Genomic DNA, 9,519 nt, shown 5'->3' with positions numbered 1-9,519 from the left:
TCAATGCCGTCCAGTCCACCACGGCAGACAAAGCCTCAAAAGGAAAGAAGAAAGGAAAAGGGAAGAATAAGCCGGATCAATCTAAACAGGACTCCCCTAAACCTCCACCTGAGGAAGGTGCCAAGCGCAAACCCAAGTATCCTTGTCTTATCTATGATGAAGATCACTATACCAAAGACTACCCCAGACGGTCCAAAGTTAGTCATTTATTGAAAGCCTCTCCTGGGACTCCTGCGGTGCTCAAAGAACCCTTTCCCTCACAACAAACTCATATGGTGGCTGACCCCTCTCAACCTCCATCTTCCTTCAGTTCTCAAGTATTTATGGCTGGAACGATCCCTGTCCACATCAGTACTCGAACAAAAGAATATATGTCATCTGTCGGGAAAGAGCCAAAGGTCCCCTCTAGTGCTCCTCCATCCAGTTTAGGCCCGCTCCACATCGAGAGACCTAGCACTGAGATGCCTATTCGACCCCCTCCAAAAGGAGTACTCCGGAAATATTCTTACAACCCAAATGCTCGTGCTACACAGCACTACGGTATTGTTGAGGACTTAGCTCAGGCTCTGTCGGTTATGTCCGCTTTAGAAGTCCTCCAGAGCTGCCCCTCTCAGAGGAAGTCCTTGCTATCCACCATCGGTGGCATAGACTCGGCTGACTTGGACCTGATTACTTTTGACTTGGAAAGCCATACGCCGAGACTGCCTCACCAAATCGCATTCCTCATATAGGTTATTATTAATTCCAAAATGATTCATCGTACAGTCATTGATGAAGGTGCTTCAACTTGCATCATGTCTGTTGCCTGTTGGAAAGCTATTGGCTCTCCGAAGTTGAGCCAGGCTCCTACAACCTTGGAAGCTTTTTATGGAAGAACATTCCATCCCTATGGTATACTCCAACGTTTGCCCATCTCTTTGGAAGGGAAGATGATCGAGATGGAAGTTGAAGTTGTTGATGCTAATCTTACCTACAACCTCCTTCTCGGACATAGCTGGACATACGCGATGCAAGCTGTAGCTTCGTCTTTGTTTCGTATCATCCGTTTCCCTTATCAAGGGAAGATTGTTACCATAGACTAGCTTTCATTCTTCGCTTCCTCTTCCAAAGGCAACATCCCTTTTGTGGAGCATACCTCCAAATCATATGAGAGTCTGGGAGCTCGGATTTTTAAAGATCCCACCCTCATGGGTGTTTTTCTGCTCCCACCTCCTAACGTCTTTTCCATCAATATGATTACTGCTCGTTCTGATCCGTGGATCCTCCCTCCCACTGATCAAGTAGAATCTTGGGGCGATGAGATGCTATTGAGTCCTGCCGAGCTCAACTACGTCGAAATCATTGCTGCATCGGCTCCCTCTCCTGAACCTGCTCCTTCGAGCAAGGTTCCCGACTCGTTCGCTCCATCCTCATGGCTTGGAGATGAGACTAATTCGGACCCTTTAAAAGAAATATTCCTTTCTGACGAAGCCATTATTGAGACTATGTCTCTTAAGGAATCTCCTTGGCATGATTATCACCATCGTTCCTCGTTTCTCTCTGCCCATCAGGATATGCTTACTTGTCTCGAACGGTTTGCTCCTTGTCTCCCATTTCAAACCCTTCAAACACCTATCCAAGTTTATCAAGTGTCCTCTGAAGGAAATATGGGGAACATCATGCAAACCCAGCCTGTCGACATCTCTACGAAACCAGGGATTGTCGAACATCTTCACATTGGAGTCACTTGTACTCCAGAGGAGATTCGACTCTATACCAATCCTTTTCATGAATTTTGTGACATCTTTGCATGGTCCTACGAAGAAATGCCCGGCATTGATCCTAGCATAGTGGTGCATGAGATACTCACGTATCCGGGTGCTAAGCCTGTTCATCAACGTTTACACCCCCGCAAGGCTGCAACTATTAAGGCAGAAGTGGAAAAGATTCTTAAAGTTGGTTTTATTTACCCTATCCCACTCACAGATTGGGTCTCCAACATCGTGCCTGTGAATTAAAAACAGGGTACCATCCGTGTTTGTGTCGATTATTGTGATATCAATCGGGCTTGTCCTAAAGATAATTTCCCCACACCGTTCATTGATCAACTTATTGACGAGTGTGCCGGAAGTGAAATGTACTCCTTTATGGATGGTTTTTATAGGTATAACCAGATCAATATTGCCCCCGTTGATCAACACAAGACCACTTTTATCTGTCCATGGGGCACTTTTGCTTATAAGAAGCTCCCTCAAAAATGCCGGTGCTACCTTCCAACGTGCAATGTCTTATGCTTTTCATGACATTCGCCACATTGTACAACCATACCTAGATGATCGACCAGCTCATTCAGCCAAATGCCAGGACCACCCTGCTCACCTTCGCGATATCTTTCTTCGCTGCCAACACTACCGTATCATACTCAATCCTCACAAATGTGTCTTCTGCGTTGAATCCGGCCGACTTCTCGGGTTCATCGTCTCCGGAGAGGATATCCGTTTGGATACCCTTAAAGTTGAGGCTATTTTGAATCTCCCTCCCCCTGCTTCTTTACAGCAATTGCAAAGCTTGCAGGGTAAAGAAAACTTTTTGAGAGGATTCGTTCCAAACTATGTCGAGGTGGCTAAAGGTTTCACACGGTTGCTAAAGCGAGACATCCCTTTTCGTTGGGATACTGTCGCTCAAGAATCTTTTGAGCGTCTCAAGGGTCTCCTTGTTTCCGCGTCATTGTTGCATCCTCCAAACTATCATCACGACTATACTATGTATTTGGCTGCCGCCAACACCACTATCGGCATGGTTCTCGTTCAAAGTGACGATGATGACACTGAGCATGTTATATATTATCTCAACCGCAACCTTTTAGACATGGAAACTCAATATGCTTATGTCGAGAAGTTGGCTCTGCCCGTCGTTTGTGCTGTCCAACGCTTCCGTCACTACATTCTGCTGCGCACTACCACCGTGGTTTCAGATTGCAACCCCATGACGTACATTTTGTCACGCCAGTTGCTGGGGGGCAAGTACTCAAAGTGGATTGTCATCCTCCAAGAGTTCGACTTGGAATTTACCACTGCCAAGTCCAAGAAATCGCTTGTATTCACTGAGTTACTTTTCTCTTTGCCATATTCTTCCACGCCCTCTCCCTCAGAGGATCATATTCCTGATGAGACCTTGTTTCTCATTAGCACCCTCAATCCCTCGTACAGGGATATCATCATATATCTGCAAACGTCCTCCTTTCACCCCGCCATGTCCAAAGACGCTTGGTGACGGATCCGTCATCAGTCTCCACCATACCGTATCATTGGGGATACACTATACCGCCTCGGCACCGACTCTGTTCTCCGCCGATGTCTAACTCTCGAGGAAGCTGAGCATGTTTTGAATGACTACAACTCTAGCGCCTGTGGTGGTCACATGTTCGGATATGCCACTGCCCAAAAAATCCTCCGTGCTGGCTACTTTTGGCTCTTTATCTTTAAGGATTGCATTCTTGTCGTCCGCTCTTGTCATGAGTGCCAGATATACCAGCGGAAGATGCGTGCGCCTCCCGCTCCATTGCACCCTGTTGTCACCATCAGCCCTTTTACAAAATGCGGCATTGATTATACGACCTGTAACCCTCGCTCGGTCGGGGGGCATGGGTATATTATCGTTGCCATCGATTACTTCACTAAATGGGCCGAGGCGATGCCCACATTAACTGAACATGGTCACACAGCTGTGCAATTCTTGTTCAACCATGTTATCTCGTGATTCGGCGTCCCTCAAGCCATCGTCACTGATCATGGGAAGCATTTCCATAATCATATGATGACAGAACTAACAACCCAGCTAGGCTTACGGCACGATAGTTCGACTCCATACTATCCTCAGGCCAATGGCGAAGTTGAAGCTATCAACAAGATTTTGGCTACAATTCTTCAACGTACCGTTGGCATGCATAAGTCTAACTGGCACTTGATGTTGTTCCCTGCCTTGTGGGCCTACCGAACCTTCGTGAAGGATGCCACCGGTTTCACTCCATTTCAACTAGTTTATGGACAGGAGGCTACCCTTCCAATCGAGTGTGAAATCCCTTCATTGAAATTGGCCATCGAACTACTTCCCAACACTACTCCGATAGAAGAACGTCTTATTTACCTGGAATGGCTGGATGAGACTCGTCCCCTAGCCTCTCTAGCTATTGAGGCACAAAAGAAGAGAGTGAAAACTCACTTCGATCACACTGTTCATCCACGTTCTTTCGTTGAGGGAGATTTAGTCCTGCTATACGATCAGGAAAATTATAAGCTGGGGGTAGGAAAACTCGAGCCTATGTGGCTAGGTCCTTATATTTTCAAGAAAGTTTTGCAAAAAGGGGCCTACGAGCTAATTGACTATGAAGGGAACCCCCTCGAGAAGCCCCGAAATGGGCTGTACTTGAAAAAGTACTATGCGTGATGCTTATACACTTTGTTTTGTACAAACATGTACTTTAGAAGGTGTGTTGTGTGTGTCTGTGTTTTTGTTTTGAAGGCATGACTGCTGCTTATTGTGTCTTTTGCTTCTTGTGCAGATGTCTGATACACCTTATGTTGGTTTTGCTGATGGTGCCTACCGCAGTACTCGCAACTTGTCCTCTGCGGCGTGGGTGATCTATGATCCTCATGGCGAGTTGATATATCTTCAAGGTGTGTGTTTGGGCTATACCACTAACAATGTCGCCAAATATTGTGCTGTAATTGAACTACTTGCTAAAGCAGTTAATCTTGGCATTCGTGCATTGGTAGTGAACCTAGGCTCTCAACTTGTCGTCCACCAGCTCAACGGGCAATATTCTGTCAGAGACCATCGCATTCTAAGGTTCTATTTACGTGTGAGATTGTTAAAAGGAACTTTGATTTCATTACATATCAGCATATTCCAAGACAATTGAACACATTAACTGATACATTGGCTAACCATGTATTACATAGACATTTGCGTAATAGATAAAATATCATACAAGAAAGCATATAAAGCACAATAATAAAACCATAGAAATAGGCATATGTATATATATGTGTGTGTCGCAATGTTTGCACCACGTGCATCATATAGTTCAAAAAAATAATACATGTTCATCTCAAATACATCCGGAGACGACATGTCTCTCAAAAAATATGCATGAAAAAGAAACCTAGGAGTCTAGTCACAGTGGTGCTCATGATAGCACAACACCGCGCACACCAAGCATCTCAACAGACGATGGACACGGTTAGGCACCCCCACTGTGTGCCTCTGGTATGCTAGTGGCATATCTGCCACTCTAACGTAATCAGGAATCCCTCGGGTGAGTCCCTCAAGATTCTGGATCAGTTCCTCCCCCTCGGCACCCTCTTCCTGAGGGTCGGTAGCGGGCTGGTTCCTCTGAGCAATGGAAGACATGCCAACTGGTCGCTCTAGGCCAACATCTGCATATATATACAATTTTTGTTAGGACAAACATGTATTAACAAAAAAAAAACATATAAAATATCAAAAACAAAAAGAGATCTTACCCAGCTCCTCGTCCCACTCCTCTCCCTTAGGCAGTGGGAGATCTGGGTCTCTGGTCAAGTCAGTCCCTGCATATGGCCAATCCTCCACCACAATCAGCTGATGGCGGAGCCATATAAAGAACTCGGGCCTCCAGGACATCTGTTGGCACTCTCCTCCCCTGGGGATCAGTGCTGCCCAGCAAGCCATCCTAGGCTCTCGTGGCAAAGGATCAGCCACTATAGCTCCCTGTCCCTGAAAAATTGGTAATCATTCCAAGAAAAATGATACCACAATTGAGCCGTACCCAAACTTCTTTACTCCTCCTTGCTTACACTTTGTAAGCTGCCTCTTGACGTTAGCGGTCACTGCTGTGGCCCAGTCAAAGATGGTAGGATTTAGGCATTCTGTGGCTAACAGAAGATGGTTTTTTCTTGCCTCATGGGGCGCCTGCACCCCTACAGCTTGAGTAATGGTGAACAGTATCACCATGAGAGTCAAGTCCGGAACAGTGGGAATATCCACCTTTGCACTGTTCCTCCCAAATTGTGCCCCTGGGCACACTCGGTCTTTCACTTCGGTCATCTTCTCCTCGGAAGGTCTACTCCCGACCTCTCTATGACAACCCCGTGATGAACTAGACATCGGACACATCAAGCTCCAACACTTGGTCCCATAAACGGAACACTTGGTCATTAACATCCCACAGATCAACTATGAATTGCAGTAGTTCGGGCTGAGCGCGCAAGTAAGGGCGTAAGAAAGAATTTCTTAAGCCCGCAGTCCCTTAGGGCATTCATGCACCCTTCATCCTCAAGGGCAAAAGCATCCATGATATCATGTTCTCGTTCCTTCCATTCTACTACCATTTTTCCTGCTTTCCTGCACCCACAAGAACACATAAATCACAATTAAGATCATTGGTAAGCTTGCAATCTAGTTAGATTCAAAATGCATTGGGAAATTTTAAGCGGAAAATTGAGTTGCGCGATTGGCGCGACTATTTCTAAAACAGTCGCGCCAATGGGCGCGACCCTTTTGGAAAAAGCGCCACATTAGCACGGGTCCGTGCCGGATACCCGCGCCAATGGGCAAAGCCCTAAATTTTTCAATACCTTCTTGTTAAGGCTCAATCAGGAAGCAAATGGCATAAAAAATGTATGGAAATGAAGTACGAGAAGAGTCCTCTTACCTGTCACTGACGGCGCTCCAATTGGTCACCTGGATTTGTGGCAATCATCACTTAAAGATTGCACACCAAAAGCCCCAATGTCACTCTCAAGAGGTAAAAGTGAAAACTAATTTCTTGTTTTACCATTTTCACCATATTTATAACTTTTTGACTTATACTCAGGTTTGAAAAGTTACTTTTTGAATATTTTAATATATCTTTGGTCGAAAATGGATTTTACACTTGCTTTTTGTGTAGCGACAGGTCTTTTATGTAACTTCGATGGTGAAACGGGTTGTATTTTATACTTTTTCAGACTCGGTAAATACACAAAAAAGTCACTATGGAGTCATCTTTCAGCTCTTTTCTGACTCTCTAAAACATGAAAAGATCGCCAATTTATCCCTCTTGACTCGTTAAACATAAATAAGAGGTGGTCAACTTTAAACTCTTTTCCGACCGTGTAAAAACGAAAAAATCGTCGGACCCTTGTCGTTTCAGGTTCGCTAACAGTCACGAAGCGACGTGGTTTCGATTGCTTTTTTACTTTTTCAGGTCGAAATCACTACTCATGAAAAGTACTCCTCGATCGTAATGGTCGGGCGGTTCTTTCGAGCATTTTTTTATACCTTTTCGGGCTCAAGAGACACAACTTTATGAAAAAGGACACCCTTGGAGTTTTCTTTTCTGCTATCTTTTCAAACTCTCTAAACATGAAAAGACGCTGAGTTCTTCCTCTGTCAGACTCGTTAAAACCTGATGACATTGGATTCCGTTGAAATGACGCCTCACAAGCATATGCTATCTCCATCAAGCTTGTTAATAAAAATAACTGGGGTACTCGCCAGAAATGGTGGGGGAAAATGGAACCATAATTATTGTCATGTCGACAGTATGTCGCTCTTGAACATGGCACTTTATTTGCATTCTTGTCTAGGTGGGGACATCTCATCTCGTTTTTCACTTGCCTCCATGGGTTTGGGTGATCCTGTTTGACCTCTCATCTGCTCATTGCCTCGTCACCATGACCTTTGATCCATTGCTGTCAAATACTACCAAGTCCACTGTCGTGCCGCCAATATGTTCAAGAGAAGTTGACCTCTGCAGAATGACAACCTCCCTCTGATAGCTCACATAATTCTGATTCACCACAACATTCTTCCTCTGTTTGGTGTTGATGATGTGGGAAACACTATGGCCCACCTTCGATCATGGTCACTTCCTGTCGACTTCAGCTCATTATCCAGGAAGCTGACCTAGAGACTCCCTTCCGGTGCCTTGGAGCCTGCATGCCTCAATGGCAGGTTCTTCGTGTTCGATGTGAGGTTTTCATCATTGGCGTCTGATCGAATGATTCTACGGGTGTTCAACGCCAGCTCACTGACTCGCACGCTGTAGATTGTACCTATAGTACCTTGAGGGCCATTGTCATTATTGGTGGTACCTCTCACGTTTGTTAACAGTTTTCATTATTGACTGGTAATGAGACGATGTTCATGCATGTTCGACTTCAACTCATGTATTCGCATACTTGAACTTGTACTTTTGTTCGGATCAAGATGGAGCGCAGGACCCTAGATTTTGTCTGAATCCAGGTTGTGATTTTGTGGATTATTGTGATTATTACATGACTCATTCACTGGATGGCTGTGACCATGCCTGAGTCTATTCATCGATCCTTACCCGATGGTTGCGCCCATACCTTGGATCTAGATTATTATGTACTCTGTTATGGATGGCTGCGCCCATACCACATATATCATGTAATTGAGATATCAGTTGTACCTCTCTATGCAGATTCTTCGGCGGCAACATTTTCAGTTGCATGTGTTCTTGTAAAGCATTTCACCCCTCTCTCTCGGGCCTCATGCTTTAGGAAGCATCTGTTACACAGTAATTTGTCATCATTTTTCACCGTCCCTGTCACCCCTCTCCCGCACTTTGGAGGACTCATTCCACGACCTGTGAAAGGTGACATAACTTGAAAACACTTGCATTATATTCCTCTAAGTATGGACTTCATATGCCCTGAAGACATCTCCCACAGAATATCCTTAAAAAGTTCCCTTTTTCCATTAGCGCAGATCCACAGTGCACTACTCGCGCCAATAGGGGAATCCTCCAAAGAGGACACGCCAGTTGGCGCTCTGTCTTAGAGATATACTCGCGCAAACCGAGTTTGGGAAAGCTTTTTAACAAACGCACGCGCGAAGGTTCTTTCCTTTCGACTCATGAAGCTTTTTAAGGATAATGCCAATCCCATGGATGTCGTGATTAATCTTATCTCCCTTTCCTCTATCCATAATAGCTTTTTGAGGATAAACCCAATCCCATAGATGGTGTGATTGATCTTATCTCCTTCTCCTCCATCTATAAAAGCTTGTTCTGTTGCCTTTGACAAGCTAGTTCGAGCATAGGGAGAATTATACTTTCAAAAGTCTAAGAGATTGCTGTAAGAGTCTTCTTTGCATTCATAATCAAAGAGAGAGAGGCTTGTCCCCAATCCTGACAATCTTTGCAAGACATATGTAGTTGATCACCCAGCCAAAGGAGGATTTGACGTCAAAACTATGGTTGTATTCTTCTTTGTTGTTTATCAATAATAGATGACTATCATTATGGTTCCACTCTTGTTGTTCATTGTAATGATGTTTGAGTTATATCTTTTCTGACCGATATATAATTGCATCTATTGGATTTTATGCTTGTATTTGTGTCGTTCTTTGCATGTGCAGGTGTCCATTCATGAAGATCATGAGGATCGTGACTAGCCGGAGCAAAGGAATAGGAGTGTCGACTCTTCTACAACACTAGCGTTGGAATCCAAGTAGGCTCTCATCATTTACCTTTAATTTGTAATTAGGAAC

The sequence above is a fragment of the Pinus tabuliformis genome, chromosome 7 (assembly GCF_031772625.1).
Source record: "Pinus tabuliformis cultivar Carrire ecotype Pingquan chromosome 7, CPIR1, whole genome shotgun sequence".
Classification (NCBI taxonomy): Eukaryota; Viridiplantae; Streptophyta; class Pinopsida; order Pinales; family Pinaceae; genus Pinus; species Pinus tabuliformis.
This window is presented reverse-complemented; position numbering follows the sequence as displayed.